Genomic DNA, 19,154 nt, shown 5'->3' on the forward strand with positions numbered 1-19,154 from the left:
ACCTGAACAGGTGGTGTGGCTCCTCACTGTCCCCAAGGCAGATCATGGAGAAAAGTTGACCTCCAAGGACCTCAGCAGTGACCGGCCCACTCACCTGCTTCTACACATCTGACCAAGAGGGAGGGACCACTTACCTTCATCACCTGTGAGGATGCTATTCCTTTTTCCTCTCCTGCAACCAGACCTGTGCTCAAATGAGCCACCTCTCTACCCAGAAATATAATTAATGGATAATATTGTTTCATCAATTATAACAAAGCTACCAACACTAAAGTAAAAATGTTAATAATAAGGAAATCTGTATCTTTGGTAGGGAAGGATGGGGTATGGGAATTCGCTACTTCCTGCATGATTCTTCTGTAAACCCCTTAAATGTGCTAATATAAAAAGGTCATTTAAGCATGCAAAGAGAGAAGTTGGTCATGCAGTACATGAAGAAATACAATACGTGCTTAGTCGGAGGGAGGAGGGGAACAAAACCTGGAAGAGATATTTAAGTTGAATATTAAATTAAAAGGGCACTTAATCTTCTAAAACTGAAAACATGATTTACCAACTCAGCAGGAAAGGAGATGAATTAAAGATGAGGATGGTCACAGTAAAGACACAACTATGAGACCTGAAAGGTCAAGTGGACAATATATCTCAAAACAGAGCAATGTTATAAGAGATGGAAATAATGAGGACAGAAAACATTTTGGTGGGGAAAACAATCCACCTTTAAGAGAAAAATTCTGCATTGATGAAGGAAATATTTGATATCTTGTATCCAAATGATAGTAGAAAATGTATGTCTAATTTTGAGAAGCAATTATTAATGAAATGAAAATTATGGTAGAATTTCAAACTTAGTAAAAAGAAAAATTAGGATAACTGAAAACTTCATCAAATTGATGACTGAAGAAACTGGAAAAAAGACAAAACAACAATTTGAAATATTTAGCAAGCATGAAGTAAGATATAAGAGGTATAATCAAGGATATTAGCCATTATTTATGAATGGACGGGATACTTTCATTAAAAATGACTGGTATGTTGCACTGTATAACAAAACATATTTATGCATTATTTATAATAAAATAATCACACTTAAAGCCAATGGATGCAGAAACTTGAAAATAAAGGTGTAAAGAGAATAATAAAGAAACACAAGGCAGCATTACACAAAATAAAACATCTACCAAAAAAAAAACAAAAACCTAAAAGCAGAAAGCAGGAGGAACAAGAATAATATCATAATTTTGGGTTAAGGCCACAAACTAATGAAGAAAAAAAAAGAGGACTTTTGAGTAATGATAAAAAGAAACTTGCAAAGTCCTAAACTTCTATGAATCAAAAGAATAGTGGTTAAATACACAACACAAAAGCTATGCAAATGTTCCATGTGCTAATGACCCACTTATACCAAGAAACATGAATATAGCTCTTTCAAAAATGGAACGCTCTAGTAGCTAAAAATATGTAAGGGATTGGAGAAATTGAATAGCACAATCGACAGATTTAAAATACTAGCTGTAAACATAAGCTTTACATCTCCCTAATATACATTTTTGAATGATTTTCCTGCAAAAAAAGTGTTTATTATTTACCTGTGAAGAAACTCAATAAATAGAAATTTTTTCAGGCCACAGAGTCTGTTAAAAGGTCAATAAAACAGCATACTACTTGAAAATTAAGAAAGACACTCTGATAAAAGTCTTTGAATCAAAGACAGTATAAAGAAACCACAAACTATCTAGAAAGCAACAAGAAGGAGAAAATTTCATACCAAATGTTATGCGACACAGCTGAACTCAGAGGGAAATTTTATGGCCTGAAATTACTTTGTTGTTAAGGAATAAATGCTAAAATATTGGAACGGAGGAATAACAAATCAGGAAATCATCCAGAGAAATTTGCAAAGAAACTAAAAGCGACTATGAAGATAGGATTAATCAAGATCAAAGCTGAATTTAATTAAATAAAAAGAGGAAAATCAAAAAATTTCAGAAAGCATATTTATTCCAAAATCTCGTATTTTGAAAAGACTAGTAAGGTAGAACTCATTTTTGAAAAAGGAGAAGAAAAAGAAAAGATGGACACACTAAGGGAAGTTATTTAAAGTGGAATAGAGGGGAATTTTGCTATTGATGAACTTATCTTTCCAGTACTTTCCTAGCTTACAAATATCTTAAGATAATTCATTGACTAATAAAAAACTTTAAAGTATGTTTAAACTGGAAAAATGGGAAAGTTTGCCTCTGACATTGACATTCTCTATAACAGTTATTGGTGAGCTACACATTTGAGACACTCGAGTGTCGCCTGGGCCATCTATAATGCAAGGTTATTAATCGTCCCCAAATCCACATTTTAATAAATATCCTTTCAATGTGTATTTGGGAGAGAATCTGCAAGAGAAAACTGACATCATTCAAGCTGGACATATAAAGCAGAAAGCTGTAAACTATCTAGCAATATGATAAGGGATTAAATACATGGGATTTCTCTGAATTTACACAATATCAACGAAACCTAACTTGGAACTAGATGAAAGAAGCAATGGTTGTTCTCAAGAGTACTGCAGAAGACGCCACAAGGAGTGTATCTAGGACTCGCACTCACCCAAAATGAAGCATTTTCGTAAGACAAAAAAAGAATAGTTTGGTGAAACTGGAAGTTGGAATTTAAGGAAAGAAGCTGAAAAGTCTTGATTCAATCCTGCACAGTGCCTTTTTTCTTCTTTCTTAACACACTTAATGAAGTTGTCCTCTAAAAAAATTAAACAGGGACATAGAGATACATAGTGACAATAAAATAGTTCATGCCTCTAAAAGAAAAAAGGGAATTAAACCGGGAATAGAGATGCATAGTAACAGTAAAACAGTACACCCATGGAGTACTTTGACATCTGTTATCTCATTTCAAAAAAACCCTGAAAAGCATAGTATATTATTTTCTTTGTTATATACATGGAGGCTCTAAGATTCAAGAACACTAGTTGAAGTAAATCATGTGCCAAATGAATGACAACTGATGGCTCCTAGGCCAGCTGTTTCTTTCTGCTCCCCCAGCTCTGCCTATGCAAAAGGGCTGAGGGCTGATTTCATTCACTCATTCGTTTATGATTGTTTAGCATTTCATGGATAGCTAAATCTTCGTCCTCTTAGGACTGAGATGCAATGATTATGGGTGTGTGTATGTGTGTGTGTGAGAGAGAGAGACAGAGAGACACAGAAAAAGAGAGAGAAAGAGAGAGAGAGAGAGAGTCTAAGGGCCTTCTCCATAGCATATCTGGGAGAAACCCAAGCCAAACAAAGTGAAAGTTGAAAGTAAGGGCATGTTCCCTTAGTTTTCTGGGCTGAAGCCTCATTTTCCACAGAGTTATGTGCAGTCTTCTCATCTGAGTCATCTGCCATCCCAGCCTGGGAGATAATCATGTACTGGCAAGAGGCTGGATTCACAAACCTATCTACTCTGCTTCTTGCTTCAAATACCACAATTTTTATTTTTAAAATACAAACACAAATAACTGTTCCATTGTTTTTCCTCAAGGGTAAGAAGTCAGTGTACATTGTCATGACTTGGGCTTCATTGATGAGGCATTTCAATTAAGTAGATTGGGTGTTGCTGACTTTTCTATTCCTTAGAACATTCTCAAATTATGCCTTCTGCTCGTGCATTTTGAGGATGAGGAATACAGCTTTCCCCTTAAGTTTTTTGAGGAAATGTCAATATCACCTCCAGGAGAGGGATCTTTATGTTAGATATTTCCGGGCCCTTTATTTTGTCTTCAGCATTACTTTGTGGATTGAACATGCTCTTTAAAAAAAATCTTTTTTCTGTTTTTGATTCACTGGAAAGCTCCTAAAAATTAGTAAGTTCTTACTGTCCAATTCACAGCTTCTCCATTACTTTTGTTCTTCTCACTATGAAGAAGAATCCAAGGCAATAGTTAGATCCTTGGCCAAAACCACGGTGTAAGGCTTTGGGAGAAATGACTCATTTTCACTAATTTTCCTATTTTGTTGCTATGGGCCAGTGAGTAACAAGTGGAAATCTGGAGAATATATCAGGGTTTTAAAATAGCCGATGTGGTTAAACTTCTCCTTTGCACTCTAGAACCCTCTGGGCACAGCAGAGAAATATGTTGAGTTTGAAGAATATTGTGAGAATGTGGGCAATGTGTTAGTTTTAATTGGTTATATTAAATTTCAGAGGAAAGCGTAATTATTTAAGAACATTGCAGAGTGCAAAAAAAAAGGAAAATAAAATTTAACAATTTATCACCGTGAGAAACTACCTCATAAACATGAGTAATGTTTGGGGTAAATGTACAATCTGACTAAGATGCCATTAGAGAACATCTCTGAACAGCCCAATCAAGGTATCTTGGAAGGTTGGGAAAGTATAAGTGCTGACTTAGTAAGAGGCTCTTTACAAGAGAAGAGCCTCTTACTTTGGCTCCATGTGCAAGTCAGCAAACTTCTTGAGAGGAGGAGGTAACACCAAACAAATGGAACTCTAGGTGTCGCTGTTAAAATGAACCCAATTCTGAGAACTTCCACCCTTATACATTAATTGCTACAATACTGGGTTCCTGAAGAGATGACAGGTATTTTTGATCCAGGCTGCCTAGCCCTAATACCATAGCAAAGAGGTCTTTAAATAAGTTTACATCCTATCCTGGGAAAGATGGACTCTGCAGCTAATATATGCATCTTAAATAGCTTAAATGCTTATAAACCTCTATCTTTCTAGGAAAGTAGGTGTTCTAGTTTGCTAGCTGCCAGAATGCAATATACCAGAAATGAATGGCTTTTAAAAGGGGTAATTTAATAAGTTGCTAGTTTACAGTTCTAAGGCTGAGATAATGTCCCAATTAAAACAAGTCTATAGAAATGTCCAATCAAAGGCATCCAAAGAAAGATACCTTGGTTCAGGAAGGCCAATGAAGTTCACGGTTTCTCTCTCAAGTCAAAGGGCACATAGCGAACACAGAGTTTCTCTCTCGTTTGGAAAGGCACATGATGAACATGGTCAGGGTTCCTCTCTCATCTGAAAGGGCACATGGCAAACATGGCAGCATCTGCTAGCTTCTTCTCCTGGCTTCCTGTTACATGAAGTTCCCCGGGAGGCATTTTCCTTCTTCATCTCCAAAAGTCACTGGCTGGTGGACTCTGCTTCTTGTGGCTATGTTGTTCTGCTCTGCTCTCTCTGAATCTCTTATTCTCCAAAATGTTTCCTCTTTTATAGGATTCCAGATACTAATGGAGACCCACCCAAATGGGTGGAGACATGCCTCTGGCTAATCCAGCTAACAATCACTCTTGATTAAATCACATCTCCAATACTGAATAGGGATTAGAAGAAACAGCTGCCTTTACAAAATGGGATTAGGATTACAATATGGCTTTTCTAGGGTACCTACATCATTTCAAACCAGCACAGTAGGTTTTATTCCACTTAGAAGAACTGGCATGAGGCTGTTGCTGCTGATAACGCTGTCTGCAAAAGGGTGGAATATGAACTATAAGAAGATCGAGTAAAGCTTGGAGTCCAACCAACAGTTGGTCTGAATGCTTGTTTTATACTGTCTGTGCATCAAAAATCTCACTATCATAGAATTTTAAGGAATTTTGGGATATAACTTTACTACAAGGTACAGAATCCTAGTGTAAAAGAAATACCTGCTACATTAAGCATCAAATGTCATGTTGCCTACAGTTTATTTTCATATAGTTCATGGGGGGTAAAGGATATGCAGTGGTCCAGGGTGGGGAAAAGAGGGATATATGAAGCAAATATTACAAAATGTTATCAATTGTTTGATTAGGTATTTGGTTTATCAAAGGGGCCATTGTACTTTTCTGTAGATTTGAGGTGTTTTTTTTTTTAAATAAAAAGTCTTAATAATAGGAAAAAAAAAGTATCACTATCAAGCCATTCCTCAGTGTAATGAAGAATCAGGTAGATTATAGAAGACTAACTGGCTGTGCGGTTTTGCTAAACCCCATCGTAAAATTGATAGTTACTGGCAAATATATGAAATTATAAAATATGTCACTCAGATAATTGGTACAAGAGGAAATACACACCAGAAATAAACATGTGGAAATAGTGTTTAAAGATGGGTTCATATGTGATATGTACCAATTGTTCCTAAGAGTTTAGTAAAAAAATGTTAACAGAAAGCACATGTTTAAAATATGAAATACTTATAGGTTTCCATGAGGTTAACTGATTTTATTATTCTCTTACTAAAGGAGGTCAATACTGATCTAAGTCTAATATAAAATGACAAAAAGTCTCAGAAAAGAGTACACTGTAGAGATAATTTCATCAAACTCTCTCATTTTACAATGAGGCCCCAACATGCTAATTGAACAAAAATTCAATTACATGTTTTATTAAATAAGAAAATCTAGTTTCTTAGGCCATTCTGATTTTAATTATAAAGTATACTGTAAATTTTAATATATTAAAATACTAAGTTTTTGGTGAAAAATTCTGATAAATCTGAAATCACTCCTTAGTTTACGTCTTTCTTTCTATGCAGTATGTATATAGTTGAATCTAAAAACTCCATTGGCACATCTGCAACACATGCTCTAGGTCATCATTTGAAAGGTGGCAGTAATAAGCATAAGAGAAAGCCAAAGAATAATGGCAGGTTTAGGTTAATCTGATAAATGAGAGGTAAGTTTCTGAGATATTTAGAATAACATAAAGCCTCACCATGCATAAACAATAATAAACGTCATTGTTTCAAACCTAGGTAGCATTTCAGAGGGAAGAAATTCTAACAAAAGCCATTTGTATAAAATTAGCTCATTAAGTCTATTGGGAAGGGTTTTCATTTCCCAGTTGCTAAAATAAGTACTGTATAGTGGGGTTGGCTTAAACAATGGGGATTTATTACATCACAGTTTAAGGCTAGAAGCCTGAAATTAAGGCATTTACAAGCCAATGCTTTCTTCTTGAACACATTGGCATTCTGGGGCGGGCTTTTCCATCACATGAAAGAGCATGTAGCACTTTCTCTTCTGGGTTCCCTTGACTTCCAGCTTCTGGGTGCTTCCTATGGGGTCTCTCTCTGTGGTTATCCCAATAAAGCCTCCAGTCATAAGAGTAAGACCCATCCCAATTCCAATGGGCCCCAGCTTTACTGTAGTAACCTCATCAAAAGGTCCCATTTACACTAGGTTCACACCCACAAGGATTGGTTAAAGTTAAGGACATGTTTTTCTGGGGTACATAACTCCAAGCCATCATAGGAGGCAAATATTTCACTTAAGGAGGGATGTCTCTGAGACAGTTACAAACTGACATGTGTGTCTCTTGATTAATCCCATGATTTGAAACATTTCAAGTAACATCATAAAAAAGAAATTGACTAGAGAAATTTAAAAATGTTATAAAAATTCATAGCAAGTATATAAAGAGATTTCTACTGAAATCTCTGACACTTGAATGTGTGCAAAATTGTTTGAAGAGTATTTACATAGATGTCTATATGTGCATGTTTTAAATTAGCTTTCCATGAAGTAAGGGTAAGTGTTAGTTTTGCTTTAAGAAAACCATCATTAATCCATGGCTCCTCACATGGTCTTTAAGATCTCGTTGGGCACTGTGGTTGAGCAGGCACAACAACCAGCATGGGGCAGGAGCACCTGCCCATGAGCTATCTTAGTTTCCCAGGGCTGCTGTAGCAAGTACTACAAATTGGGGGGCTTAAAGCTACAGAAATGTATTGTCTCATTGTTCTGGAAGCTAGATGTTAGAAATCAAGGTGTTGGCAGGGTCATGATTTCTCTGAAATCTTTAGTGGAAAGTCTTTCATTGCCTCGTCCAGCTCCTGGTGGTTACTGGCAACTCTCAGTGTTCACTGGCTTATAAGCAGAATCACTTCAGTCTCTGCCTCTGTCATCATGTGGCCTTCTCCCTTGTGTCTGTGTCTCCTCTCCCCTTCTTCAAAGGACATCAGTTATATTGAATTAGGGTCCTCCCTCATTCAGTATGACCTCAATTGCAATGACCTTAGTTCCAAATAAGGTCACATTCTGAAGTCCTGGGGGTTAGAATTTCAACAAATCTTTTTTGGGGTATGCAATTCAGTGCATAACAAATGCCAAATTGGCTTTGATGGTGTTAACTAAGAAGAAGGAATCATTGAATTGGGTGTGCTGGTTTGAAAGTGAAAAGCCATGTCCTTTAATCCTGATTCAATATTTTGTAGGGTAGAAACCTTTGATTATATTGTTTCCATGGCAAATGAACCACTCAATTTTGGGTGTGTCCTTTTGATTAGATGGAGATGTGACTGCTCATTCAAGGTGGGTCATGATTAGTTTACCAGTGTCCTTAAAGGGAGACATTTTGGAGAAAAAATGGTTGCTTCAGAGCCAACAGAGACACAGACTTTTGGAGATGCTTGGAGTTCTGACAGAGAGAGCAGACACCTAGAAAGGGACGTTTGGAGATGCAGAGCCCAGCAGACATGGCCATATGCCTTTCCATGAGGTGCTAAGCAAGCCAGAACCCAGAGTTGTGTCTTGGAGGAGCTAAGTGAAGGCCCACAGACACTTAGAGAGGAAACCACTAGCATCAAAAGCCGGAAGCAAAGAACTGGGAACAAGGACCAGCAGATGCAGCTACCTGCCTTCACATGTGACAGATATTGACCTTTCTTGAATCAAATTATCATTCTCTGGATGCCTTAGTTTAGACATTTTTATGACTTTGCAACTGTAAACTTGTAACTTAATAAATTCCCTTTTTAAAAGTGTTCCATTTCTGGTATATTGCATTCTGGCAGAATTAACAAACTAAAACACTAGGATACTGTGATTATCAGCTTAGATGCTAGTTCTCTAGCTGTTGAAAATGTGTATCATTCTTACTTTAGATATGCCAGGCAAGAGGCAGTTCAACATGAATAGATCTGTGGCGCTCACTGCAGTTTACTCTCTGAAAGCTTCTACCTTTGTGTTTTTTTCCTTAACAGATGAATACAAGCCCAGAGCTACCCTAGGATCTTTCACCTTTTTGTTTGGGCTTCTGCCATTTTTGAAGCCTTTTCTGCCTTTGTTATTTCTTAAAATGCATTTCTGAGTTTTCCCTTTCAGTATGCTGATACCCCAGATGGCAGCCATGGGCTGGTCACAGCAGCCTTGATAGGAACTCTTCTAAGCTGAGGGAGCCTTGGCTATTGCATGAATGGGATTTTGTAGTTGCTCAGTTGTGCAGCAATGAAGATATAAAATATATCAGTCAGAAACTAATACTGCTGTAAGGTAAATTTACAGGAGGAGGGAAAACAGGTGGGACCAGATTATCTTATCCAATGAAAACTATTGGAACTTTCTTCCTTGACTTCAAATGGTTTGCTTCTAAATGTACCATGGTGTGACTGTTTTCCTTGTCCTACTGTGACATAAGGATGTATTACCAATGTTTGGGTACTATGAGGTACCAGAAACTTACTAAGGGAGTTTATGGAATTTACCTTTATTCAGAGCTTTAGAAATATACTCATCTTCTTGGCCTCAATATGGACCAATTTTGCTTGAAGAAAATTGGTGATATGCCATGAATTTTTGAGATTATTTTTCCCATAACTTTTATAAAGTGATGAGTTGGTCTTTAAGTAGAGAGCCAAACCATATCAGGTTTTCAGGAAAAGCCATGGCATAAAGATTTAGTGTAAAATCTTCTACCTACCTCATTTGCTATTTCTCTTTCTGTCTCCTTCTGTCTAGACCCTGTGTGCTTATCTTTACTGTACTCTTTCCTTGTCTTTGTCCCTTTTCCTCCTTTAGGCTCCCATTTTTACTCTCACAAGACAGAGAGCATGGTTTGTTCAACATCTTTCCCATCTATGGATGTTCTGCTCCTTTTGCCCAAAGTAATTACATTTCACTGATGTAGTTATTGCTCTAGATATCACTGAGAAGGAGATGTCAGAGATGTTGTTAAGGAAGAACAATTTTCTACTTCATCAGAAAGTCAGACAGTTTTTATGAACCATATAGCAATAGTATTTTGAAGATGTTTCAAAAAGGTACATCAGGCTCAGAGCTAGAAGCTACAATGGGGGCACATAGTAGGTGTTTGAGGAATTGGTCAATATAATTTACTCTGTCCTCCAGGGATGAAGAACCCTACATTGTTAAAGCCTAGTAGGACTTCAGAAGGGAGGTTGAGATCTGGGCCAGATGTCTTGAGAGCAGTTCTTGCAAGGTGGGGAATTGGTTGGGACTAGACAGGGTTTATGATGGGGTATGATGGGACAGAGTGGTGGGAGTCTTGAAGAAAATGAGCAAGATTTTAGTCTTGATATTTAAGCTATTGTCTTTGGTTCATGTCTTATCTTCCTGGAACAAGAAGCTATGTTATTTTTGTTGTTCTCAGTGTTGTTTATCATGGGGACAGAGACGATTTGAGTTCCTTTCTCAGCCTCCATGACCTTTTCTGGTGCACATCTCCATCATGACATCAGCATAGTGTGCTGAACTTTGACTCTCAAGGGCAGGTCTTTTCCATGAGACTGTGGGCACTTCAAGGCACCGGGCCACATCTTAGTCATCTCTGTACTCTCAAGGCTTAGCACAGAGCACACGCATAAACAGGGAATCCAGGCACTTGCTGAATAAATGAAAACTGGCTTTAAAAGAGATCTAAGTTGTTCACCTTTCTCATTTTGTCTTGATTGCTTTCTAATTATTCATTTTCTTGTTGTGTGAGAAATCGACCTTGTTCTTCATTCAGAGCTGAATGAGTTTAATGGAGATATTAACTCACATTTCCTTTCTGACCTATATACCATATATATGTATACTATATACATGTGTATGTGTATATGGATAGACATAGCTATGTGAAAATGTGTGGAAATATATAACATATACACCTTATATATTTATATGCGTATTTGCCTATACATACACACATATGCATATATATAGTATACACATATAGAGTATAGCAGAAACAGAAGCATAGAGCCGATAGCAAACAAAAGCCAGCTTTAGAACTTTGAGACATACAAGGACCCTTCCATCTATAGCCAATGCTTCCCTGTCTTGCCATTTTGCAGGGAGCTTTTAAGATCTTCATATATTTTCCCTTTATCTGTTTCTACTAAACTCACTCTCTTGATTTCTAATTGTTTCATCAGTTTACCAAAATTTCTTTGGTTCTGATCCTGTTTCTCTAAAGTCTTCATGAAGCCTTTTCTGGCCAACTTGGTGTCATCTGAAAAATCAATACCACATTATTTTTTATCATGATAGACATCTTGTCTACTAGGAATTTTAAGACAAACTTCAAAGCGAAATAGGTATTCAATGGCAAAAAACCCAAAAAACACCATAAAACAAAACAAAACAAAAACAAAAGCCCTCTACCCTTCCCCCATAATGAAGCTCTGCAACCACAGTGCTTTACAGATAACTAGAAATCCTTGGCACTTGGGCTGACTCTGACAATTGGGCTGGTGGAATTCGATGGTGAGAATAACATCTGTAATGGAGGTGAACGGACCACACAGATCCATGTCTGTGGTTCCTGTCTTCTCGACTCATGGGCCAGCTGTGGAACTTGGCTGATTCCACTCAGTCTCAGAAGTTAGCAAGTATGTTCATGCTAGTTTTCCTGAAATGTGCATGCCATCACACAAACCCTTCCCGATTTTGTAAACTATGTTGGACCAGCTCATTTACTCAGGAATAAAATATACAAAGACCAGTCCAGTTAACTACTGACAATGATTAAATGTTTATTCTTGCAGGACACTGTATTAAATACTTGAAGTTTTGATGCAAATACAATTCATGGTTCCCGAACTCAAGGAGTTCCAGATTTAATGTGTAAGGCAAAGAAAAACATATGTATTTATGTACAAGACACATCACTTGATAAATCAGTTTAGTTCCTTAGATGCATTCTTTATTTGCATGGGCAGGCACCGGGAATTGAACCCAGGTCTTCGGCATGGCAGGCGAGAACTCTGCCTGCTGAGCCACACCATTACCCGCCCCTTAGATGTGTTTTTAAAAGCAAGTATGATTTCTTTTCTCATGATACATTGGGGCCTGTCAAGAGAAGTACAACTAGGATGGTGAATGGACCTAGAATCATGTAATTTGAAAAAGGATTGAGAGAATTAGGGATTTTTAGCCTGGGGCAAGGAGGCATAATGGGGACATGATAAGCTGTCTTTAAGTATTTGATAAACTGTCAGGTGGGGGAAGGATTAGGCTGAGTCTGTGAAACTCCAGAGGGGATAAATATGTGTGGAAGTTTCAAGGAAGCAGGTTTGGGTCTAAAGACATTTCTAACAATCTGAATGATAAACAAATCATGTCTTCTAAATCATCTAAGGTGTGTCCAAGGAAGGAATTTCTGCACCAATTAATCCATAGACATTTGTATTTGATATCCTTTAAAGTTAAAAGCAACCCTAAAATTCTATGACTCTTTGATATGAAAATTCCATTATATGCAAAGAGCTTGTTTTGTTCACTATAATCAGTCATGATAGCAAATTTATAGATGTCTGGAAATCCAAACTTAAGCATGGCTTATAAGGACCCTGTGGTCCTGACCTTGCCAACTTCTCCATCTTCATCCAGTAATATATTCCTCCTCACTCTCAAACTTCCAGCCTTCCTGGTGGTTCTAGAATGACTTCTCTTTCATTCTAAGCATTTATATGCTAGTCCTTCCACCTAGAATTTCTTCCCTCTACATTTCACTTAGCTGATTTTGAAGTCTCAATATAAATATTTTGTCTTTCCTGGGAAAGCCATTCTTGACTCAACAGGTTAGCTATCTCTTATAAAACCTTGCATCACACCATGTCCTTCCCTTAAAGTTGTTTTTATTTTTTGTTAAAGAAGTTTCAGATTTACAGAAAAGTCTGCATAATGCATAGAATACATAAAACACAGAGTTCCGATATACTACCCCTATAAATAACACCTTATTTTAGTGTGGTGTATTTGCTACAATTCATGAAAGAACATTTTTATAATTCTCCTGTTAGCTATAGTCCATTGTTTACAACAGGGCTCACTGTTCATGCTGTACAATCTTATGTTTTTTTTTTAAAGACTTTTATTCTAGTAGCATATATGCAACCTAGAATTTCCCCCTTTTAATCATATTCACCTATATAATTCAGTAATATTAATTACATACCCAATATTGTGCTACTATCACCACTTTCCATTACTAAAACTTTATAATCAACCCCAGTGGAAACTCTGTACAACTCAAGTATGAACTCCCCATTCACTTTGGAATACCCCTCACTGCATTTTAGAGCTACCTGCTCATTGCATGCCTTTACAACAGGATTCTCCTCTTTCTGAGGAGGGAGACATGTTTGTTCAGCTCATGGCTGAATCACCAATGAATTAGCACAGTCCTGAGCATTTAATGGCACATTAATATTAGACTCACTTTTCACTTTTCAGGAGCCTATGCATTGAGTATGGAATCAGTGTGTACTGTGTACCTATGAGGGTAGATGAGCTGTGGAAATTAAGGAATTATAAAGAATGTTGTCCATGCCTTTATTGTTGCCTGAACAGCAATCCCTACATATCACCACAACTCTCTATTTAACAAGAACAGGAAAAGCATTATTAGAATTGACTGATTTTTTTTAATGAAATTTTATTGAGATATTTTCACAATCACATTATCCATTCACAGTATACAATCAATGGCTTCTGGTACCATCACATAGTTCTGCAGTCATCATCACAGTCAAGTTTAAAACATTTTCATTACTCCAATAATAATAATGATAAGATAAAATAAAAATAGAAAAGAAAATCCAGAACATCCCATATCCCTTATCCCCCACTATTATTAATCCCTGGTATTGGTGTGGTACGTTTGTTACTGTTAATGAAAGAATAAGATATTTTTAATCATGCCCCGTAGTTTGCAATAAGCATGTTTTCTCCCACATACCACTCTATTGTTAACTCCTGGTAATGGTGAAGATTCTGATTTTTGTGCAGAGTGAGAGTAGCATCTTTTCTTCATATAATCTGGGAGGGAAAGAAGTGCAAATACTGAGACCTGACAAAACGTGGTAAAGATCAGAGGCCATAAATAGCTTTGCACATAATTATACTTGCTTTACTTTCCTGTTTCTTTCTTCTCAGCTGAAGTGAGAATTTAAGATTAATACCCTTTCTATCCCACTCCAAACTCTAGCAATCAGATCCACTGAATACCTGAGAAAATATTTGGCTGCTCCTTCCAGGCGGCAAATTTATAGCACTTTATTACAATCCAGTAATATTTGTCTTTTTTTTTTTTTTTTTTTTCTGAAAGGTCGTTGTTTACTGTTCTCACTGCTTTTGCTTAAGACAAGTTAATTTTTTTGTCTCACAGACGTTTTTTCAAACTGTTGATGGGCTCTCACCCTAGTGGGCGTAAACAATCATTAATCATTTTTCATGGTGGAGCTTGGATTCATGTTTATTGTCTCTGGTTCATTAGGAGTGATTTCCCTGAACTTCTTTGGTAGTTCTGAGACCAAAGAATGGAGAGGTTCGTTTCTTTGTGCTCATGTTACCATGTGGAATTAATCTGTTGCTCTCCTACCCATCCTATCCCCTGTTAAACTTTTTCTGCAAAAAAAAATCATAGCAAAATGTGTGCTTCTAACTGTCCTGATAAAATTATGGGCCCTTTACTAGGCAGCTGAAAAACACTAACCACATGGGCTGGAGGCATGTAGAATATTATTAGGGTTAACTGCTTACAGGGACCTTTAGAAATTACTGTTATCCAGGCAAGTGGTGGGAATACCAGTTATGAACCCATTTGTAGCAGCTGTCACTGTCCCAGGAGCATCAGCACAGAATGATAGTCTGAGGAGAAAAGCAGGATAAGGCATATGAACAACTGTGGTATGCTGTCCAGAGTAGATAGATGACCCATCTTCACTGGGGAATGGGCTTTGAGCCGTTTTTTCCAGAACTGAAGATGTGTCTCTGATGACTCACCCTCGCTCTCAGCTGGTTGTGTAAAGTCAACAAGTATTTGCTGAAAAAACGTAGTGGGATACTAAAATGAGTAAGACTCTTATACCAAAGATCTTCTTGGGATTAAAGTAACAAACAGTCTGGTGTTGTGGATCCCACTGAATTGATTGGATCAGTGGCCTTGGGCTCTTAGCAGGACACTTGGGTCAATAGAGCTAACAGGTGTTGGGGGGTAGGGGGTAGGGGAGAGGGTAAGTCACAGAACAGAAGGACAGATTCTCATGGTTTCTTCTTTTGAAGCAGCAATTGGAACACTGGAGATAGAGCTTCAAGATGATGGGGCAGGGATGGGTAGAGAATTGCTAACAACAATTACTGATCGAATTGATAGCGTTGATAATAAGAATTGATAATAATAAACAGCCTGTAGCCATTTAGGAACTTTGGCAAATGACGCCCTGCATCCTATGGTTTGAGAAACAGTGCAGTATAATGACGTGAGAGAATGAGATGAAAATTGGTTAGTGAGAAGATTGCGAAAATAATTTTCCTTACAAGAATTAGAAATAACTCTGGCCTCTGAAGGAGCAAGCTCCCCTCACTAAACCTGTCGTTGCTAGTACAATCCCTGACTGCTATAACCTCAGCAGCCCCTGGGGCACTGAGTGGGGAGCCTCTAATCCCTAGGGGGGTTATTTCCAAACTGCTGCAAGTGCATTCGTGCAGAAGCTTATGAGTCCCTGGCCACTGCGATTCCTTCCCTGCACTGCACATGAATAAGGAATTCTTGTCTCCGGGACTGTCAGTCTGTCTCATGTGATGAGTCCTAGATTTGAAAAGGGAAAAAAGAAGCAAAACACCCCACATCAAACCAATATGAAATAACCAGAGCAGAGAAAGTAAGCTGGCCACGTGACTGCTTCTCTCTCTCTCTATCTCTCAGCAAAAGAAGCTAAAATCACATGCATTCAAAGTTGGAATAAGACTGCCTTCTCCCAAATGCCTGTCCCGTTGACAGCATCGAGAATGTCTGAAGCTCTGCTGCTTTGCCAAGGGAGGTTAATCAGGACAAACAGAAGTGGTGCAGGGAAGTCTGGTACTAAATTTAGCAAGAAATTCTGCAACCCTGTGCCTCAGCTGAGTCCATTGCTGCATAGGATCCATCCACACAAAGCCTTGACGGAACTCTCAAGGACAATGTGAGGCAGTCAACAGAGCTGTGGCAGAACGCCATGTGATATTGGAAAAGATTTTTTAATCTCTCATTCTTATTTCCTAAAACACGTGAGCTTTTTTGGCTTTGTGAACACAAGAAAGATTTCTTTGCTGTAGGCCTTCCACTACTTAATTAAAATAAGTGTGAGAAAATGGTGTGATATATAAAAAGAAAGTCTCTTTTCTTCTTTTGGGCAAGTTGCATTTCCAAACCTCTAAGATGTCCCCTAGTGACTCATGACCACTGTTAGTTCTCTCAATTTTGATGACTTCCAGCACTTCAGAAGGGGTAGCATTTGACATGTTAAAGAAAGGACAAGCAGGAAGAGGGGGAAGGGGTGGCTGGGGGGGGGGGGAATTTTCCACAAAAGTACACACAGCTTTGTGCAAGAGAGTGCCCATGATGCCTGAACAATTGGGTGAAAACAGCTTACATGTTTAAAAGAGCAAGAAAGAAACAGAGAAAACTGCTGAGAAAAAAAAAGCTAAAGTCAATATATATTTTTTAGAAGGTGGCAGAGGCCCTCTGTGGAAATCATACTTGAAACAAAAATATAAAAGCCGATTTTAGGCCTCTTTCTTATGCTAAGCCAAATGTAACCTTCACTTTCCAGGAAAGAAAGAAGGAAAATATTCCAGAAAGAAACCAGAATCCTGTTCTTTCATGTTATCTTGAATATATGGCCTAAATATGTTTGTAGTTTATTTTCTCAAGGTTTACATGTCTATCTATGTCAATGGGCTCTATGGCAATGAAGAAGATTAAATCACAATTCTAGCCTCCTGGCATGATAGAGAGTGTTGAATGCACCCTCATGCAGGGTGAGCAGTGAGGGGTTGGTTGCTTCTCCTTGGAGGAAAGGCATAGTTATCTTACAGTGTGTCAGGGCATCTAGATTGGGTGAGGTAACTCGACAACAGCAGCATAGAAATAAGCCTGTTTCCTCTGCACCCTTCCAGATATTGGTCTCCAAACTAGAGACATTTTAAGGGTTGTCTGTTTCAGCATCCCCATTCTCACATTTCTCTCGATTTCAGTTTCCACCTCCATTCAACCCTATCAGTGTTGTTTTCATTCAAGGTCATATCTTTGGATCTTTCTGCTTTTCCCTCAGTTCTGGCCTCCTTGGTGACACAACCCCTGCAGGGCCTCAGCTCCCTGAGGAGTCTCAAGGCTTTACCTTTAGCTTAGAGTGTCTGCCAGAGCTCCAAAACCTTATCCCTAACATGTCAACCTGTAAGTCTTGCAGGTATCTCAAAGGCAATGTTTCCATGGTCAAAACTATTCATATATACCAGGTATTGTGCTAGAAATGAAAAGCTAAGCCAGAATTTGCAAATTCAGTGATAAAGCGGTTTCAGCATCATTGTCAGGAGCAAAGGCCTTGGAGGAAGAAAGACTGGGTTTTACCACATTTAAACTGTGGGTAAGTTACATAACTTTTTAAAACCCCAATTTATTCTCAGTGAAAAGTCAATAACAACACTGCCTTGAATAGCCATTGCAAAAGGTAAACATGATAATGTTTGAATGGCCCATAACACAGTGCATGTCATACAGTTGAGTTAAAAAATATTAAGGATTATGAAAGAGATGTGCAAAATCAGCATGGAGACACCCAACCACTCCTTCATGGATAAGAGATGACTCTATGGCAACAACATCATTGAGAACATCCCAGCACGATGAGCAGGTGGGAAAAGAATATTCCATTCCCCCATGTGTGAAGGACTGAGGAATGCAATAGCATGGGACAATTCATGAACATTAAGTATGCAGTACTGAGACCAAGGGATTTGTGGGGAGGAATGAAGAGAGATGAGGCTACAATGTATGCAGGCATCAGGTCATGAAGAGGCTTGCGTGTTAAGGTAAAGAGTTCCAGCTTTATTCGGAAAGCTATGGGGAGCCATTGAAAGAATTTAAGCAGCAGAATGACATGATCAGATTTGTATTTTAGAAATAACACAGTGGCAACTCTGTGGAGTAGGGACTGGAGTTGTGCCAGTTTTGAGACAGCAAGACACATGAGGAGGTGGTTTCAGTAATCCTGGCAAGAAGTGATGAGGGTCTGGATTAAAGTAATGACTTTATTCCAGGGATAGAGAGAATGACATGGATATGAGTGGATATTAAGGAGGTAGAATCTGTAGGACTTGGAACTGGATGTGAAGGACTAAGTGAGAAAAAAGAATCTGGGATGTCTGACAATTTGTTTTCCATGGGCAAATGGATGGACAGTAGCATCATTCACTGAGATACTAGAAATTGAAAGTGGAAAACATTTTGGTAATAGGTCCAGTATGCGGCATAGAGATTCACTGAAGGATAAATGTCAAACAAGTCGGATTTTCTTCTAGATGTAGGGAATGAACATCCAAGAGATGTTGAGAATTAGGTGTTTGGTGAGTAAAGCCACAGGCAAAGAGCTGGGGAACATGGGCATTTGAAGGAAGGAAGACAACGGATTTGGAAATATCCTGAAAGGGAGAATTCATGGAGCTCATCAGAAACTCAGAAGGGTGGTGTCACAGAAGGCAGAAGAAGTAGTGATGAACATTGCCAGTGCCACAAAGATAGCAAGTTAGAGGAGAATAGAAGTACTCAGTGCAATGGGAAACATGGAGGCAGTCAGGGACCTTGCTGAGAGTATATTCTCTCAAGTGAAAAGCGGAATTCCAGATGGGGTCAGTTGAATAGAAATGAAAAGTGAGAAAGGGACAACATCCAATTTTAATGTTGTTTTAAGAAGATTTACAATAAAAGGGAGAGGAACAGATATTTAGAAGAGAATCTGAATCCAAGAAAGTAATTTCTAGCTTTTCACCTAAATTTTTTAGAGTAAATACATTTGCATACATTGAGAGAGAATGCCAGTAGAAGTAGAAAGACGAAGATCAAGAGGACAGGGAATGAGTGATAAATGCTGCCTTGAGGTTAGGAAAGGA

Source organism: Tamandua tetradactyla, chromosome 4 (assembly GCF_023851605.1).
Source record: "Tamandua tetradactyla isolate mTamTet1 chromosome 4, mTamTet1.pri, whole genome shotgun sequence".
Classification (NCBI taxonomy): Eukaryota; Metazoa; Chordata; class Mammalia; order Pilosa; family Myrmecophagidae; genus Tamandua; species Tamandua tetradactyla.